Below are 4654 nucleotides of genomic sequence, written 5' to 3' on the forward strand. Positions count from 1 at the left end.
GAATCCCCCACAATCAACAAGCTGGGAGTTCCCATTGAGCTGAAAATGAAATGGATTTACAATGTAAGTACTGTGGCTACAAGAGCAGCTCAGGGGGCAGGAACACTGCAGTGAGGGATGTACCTCATGGCTCCAAAAGCCTCTCCACCATCTCCAAGGCACAGGCCAGGAGTGTGATGGAATACTCCCCACTTGCCTGGATGGAAATATCTCCAAGATCCCTCAAGAAATGGGATCCCAGCATGACCAAGCAGCCATATAAAAGCACAACGTTGCAGACATTCAAAATCCGAAATGAAATCAGAAAGTGCTGGAGAAATTCAGCAAATCTGGCAACACCTGTGGAGAGAAATAGAGAGTTAACCTTTTGAGTCCAATATAAGACTTCTTCAGAACAGCGCTGATCAGGAGTCATGTCAGACTAGAAACATTCATTCACTTTCTCTCTTCACAGGTACACAAGGTCTGCTGAGTTTCTCCAACATTTTCTCTTCTACGACAAAGTAACCAGTTTGATTAGCACCGCATTTCCAAACATTCAGTCCATCCACCACCGGTGTTCAGTAGCAGCAATGAGTATCATTGACAATACACACTGCAGAGACTCACCAATGCTCCGTAGACATCACCTTCAACATCTATGACCACTACCTTCCTAAAGACAAAGGCAGTAGATGTATGAGAACACCATGACCTGGATGTTCCCTTCCAAGCCACTCACCATCCTGACTTGGATATATATTCCTTCAATAAAGTCCCTGAAGTCCCAGTGGACCATAGGGCTGCTCTCTCATTAGTGAGAAACAGCTGGCCGTGAGTTTATCCTGAGGGTCACCGTGCATCAGGGAAATGGTGAGGTTGGGAAGGTAGGACCTTCATGATGATCTCAGCCAGTGTGGGGATTGAACCTGTGATGTTAACATAGAACATACTATAATACCGCATAGTACAGGCCCTTCAGCCCTCGATGTTGTGCCGACCATTTATCTGACTCTATTGTTCTCTCCTCTATGTGCCTATCCAAGAGTCGCTTAAATTGCACAAAATACGGAGGCGTGGGATTGAGGGAGTTTCAGCAGTTTGGATCAGAAGTTGGCTAGTTGAAAGAAGACAGAGGGTGGTGGCTGGTGGGAAATATTCACCCTGGAGTTCGTTACTAGTGGTGTATCACAAGGATTTGTTTTGCGTCCACTGCTGTTTATCATTTTTATAAATGACCTGGATGAGGGGTAGAAAGAGGGTTCGTAAATTTGCAGATGACACTAAGGTCGGTGGAGTTGTGAATAGTGCTGAAGGATATTGCAGCTAACAGAAGAACAAAGATAAGCTGCAGATCTAGGCTGCAAAGTGGAAAATGAATTTTAATGTGGAAAAGTGTGAGGTGATTTACTTTGGAAGGAGGAACAGGAATACAGAGTACTGGGTTAATGATAAGATTCTTGTTAGTGTAGATGAGCAGAGAGATCTTGATGTCCATGTACATAGATCCTGAAAGTTGCCACCCAGGCTGTTGAAGTTGAGGCTGTTTCTGTTAGAGAGAAGAAGGCTGAGAGGTGACTTAATTGAGATATACAAGATAATCAGAGGGTTAGATAGGGTGGACAGTGAGAGGTTTTTTCCTCAAATGGTGTTGGCTGGCACAAGGGGACATAGCTTTAAATTGAGGGGTGATATATATAGGACAGATGTCAGGGGTAGTTTCTTTACACAGACAGTAGTAAGGGCATGGAACACTCGCCAACTTTAAGGGCATTAAATGGTCATTAGATAAACATGTGGATAAAAATGGAATAGTGCAGGATAGATAGGCTTCAGATTGGTTCCACAGGCCAGCATAACATCAGCGGCCGAAGGGCCTGTACTGCGTTGTAATGTTCTATGTTCTATGATCTAAATGTCCCTAATGTATCTGACTCTACTCCCACTGCTGGCAGGACATTCCACACACTCACCACTGTCTGTGTTAAGAATCTGCCTCTGACATCTCACCTAAACCTCCCTCTAATCACCTTAAAATTATGGTCCCCCCATGATGACCATTTCCACCCAAGGAAAAAGTCTCTGTCTATTCCTTCTATCTGTGCCTTTCATCATCCTGTACACCTCTACCAAGTCAGCTCTCATCGTTCTTCACTCCAGTGGGAAAAGCTTTAGCTCCCTCAACCATTCTTCATAAACATGCCCTCCTGTCCAGGCAGTATCCTGGTAAATTTCCTCTGCACCCTCTTGAATGCTCCCATATCCTTTTTATAATGAGGCAACCAGAACTGAACATAATATTCCAAGTATGGTCTAACCAGGGCTCTGTTGAGCTGCAGCATAACCTCATGGCTCTTAAACTCCATCCCTCCGCTAATGAAAACAAACACACCATACGTCGTCTTAACAATTGTGGGAGGGGTGGGGGGGATGACTTTGAGGGATCTATAGACATGGAAACCCAAGATCCCTCTGTCCCTCCACACTGCCAAGAATCCTGCCTTTAACCCTGCATTCTGCATTCCAATTTGACCTTCCAAAATGAATCACTTCACTCTTTTCCAGCTTCAACTCCATTTGACATTTATCAGCCCAGTTCTGCATCCTGAAAAATGTGTTGCTGGAAAAGTGCAGGAGGTCAGGCAGCATCCAACGAGCAGGAGAATCGACGTTTTTGGCATAAGCCCTTCATCAGGAATTGGCTTATGCCCGAAATGTCAATTCTCCTGCTCCTTGGAATCTGCCTGACCTGCTGCGCTTTTCCAGCAACACATTTTTCAGCTCTGATCTCCAGCATCTGCAGTCCTCACTTTCTCCCAGTTCTGCATCCTGTCAATGTCCCATTGTAACCTACAGCAGTCCTCCACACTATCCACCACCCCACCAAACTTCACGTCATCGACAAACTTACTAAACAACCTTCCACTTCCTCATACAGGTAATTTATAAAAATCACAAAGAGCAGAGGTCCCAGAACCGATCTCTGTACAACATCACTGATCACCAAGCTCCAGCCTGAATACTTTCCATCTATACCAGCCTCTGTCTTCTATGGACCAGCCTTTTCTGTATTCAGACAGCCAAATTTCCCTGTATCCTATGCCTCCTTACTTTCTAAATGAGTCTACCATGGGGAACCTTATTCAATGCCTTGCTAAAATCCATGTGCACCACATCCACTGCTCGACTTTCCTCAATGTGTTTTGTCACATCGTCAAAGGATTCAAAAAGGTTTGTGAGACATGACCTGCCCCTCACAAAGCCATGCTGACTATCTCTAACCTAGCTATGGTTTTCCAGTTAATCATAAGTCCTGTCTCTCAGAATCCTCTCCAATAATTTGCCCAACACAAACATAAAACTGACGGATCTGTAATTCCCAAGATTTCATGCTGTCCTCACAAACGTAAAGTTCCCTCTCAGTAGTGAATATTGAAGGAAATTATTCGTTGAGGACCGACACTACCTCCTCCGACACCAGACACAAAGTCCCTGCACTCTCCCTGATTGGCCCTACCCTCACTCTGGTCATCCTCTTGTTCCTCACATAAGTGTGCAACACCTTGGGGTTTTCCTACATCCCACCTCCTTAAGCCTTTTCATGCCCCCTCCTGGCTCTCATCAGTCCATTCTTCACCAAGGCCCACATCCTGCCTACAACAGTTAAAGACTCACCAGCCTTAAGGGCATTTGAATGGTGATTGGATAAACATATGGATGAAAATGGAATAGTGTCAGATAGATGGGCTTCAGATTTTTTCCACAGGTCAGCGCAACATCGAGGGCCGAAGGGCCTGTTCTGCGCTCTAATGTTCTATCCTCTATTTTAGTGACCAGTTGATCACTAAAAGGCTGAAGGGTGAGGACAAAGGAGAGACCCGCAGAGACCCAGAGATGGAGAGCAGAAGGAAGACTGTGATTCTGCTCTTCACCATCTCTGGGAGCTTCACCCTCCGATGGTTCATCAATGTTGTAGATTTCTGAGATTATGTCATTCGAGGCATCAATCCTGATGATTACCCACCGTTTCTGTTAGTGTTCAGTGTTGTTGGTTACATGCTGCAGAGGTTACGTTGTTGTACAAACAGATTTATTTATGCAGCAACGCTGTCTACGTTCAGAGGGAAGATCGGTATCACAGTAAAACCTCTGGCGACACAAATTCATTATGTTCTGAATAAATAAAACTCTTCATTGAAGCCAAAGGGATGGTCCTATTGTTCCCAAACTGTGGAATGATATTTTTCATTGACCCGTGGGATATGGGCAGCACTGGCTGGGCCAGCGTTTTTTGCCCGTCCCTAGTTGCGCCTTGAGAAGGTGATGGTGAGCTGTCTTCTCGAACTCACTGCATTCCATGTGGTGTAGGTAGACCCACAATGTGCCCCTTAGGGAGGGAGTTCCAGGACTTTGACCCAATGACACTGAAGGTACAGCGATATGTTTCCAAGTCAGGATTGTGAGTGGTTTGGAGGGGAACTTGTAGGGGGTGGTGTTCCCATGTATCTGCTGCCCTTGTCCTTCTAGGTGGAAGTGGTTGGGGGTTTGGAAGGTGCTGGCTGAGGATCATAGGTGAATTTCTGGAGAAATCCTGTGGCTGGTACACACAGTTGTCATGGAGCGTCAGTGGTGGAGGGAATGGATGCTTGTGGATGTGGTGCCAATCAAACCAAGG

This window comes from Chiloscyllium plagiosum, unplaced genomic scaffold (genome assembly GCF_037043375.1).
Source record: "Chiloscyllium plagiosum isolate Xiang-an unplaced genomic scaffold, Cpla_swu_hap1 HiC_scaffold_18, whole genome shotgun sequence".
Classification (NCBI taxonomy): Eukaryota; Metazoa; Chordata; class Chondrichthyes; order Orectolobiformes; family Hemiscylliidae; genus Chiloscyllium; species Chiloscyllium plagiosum.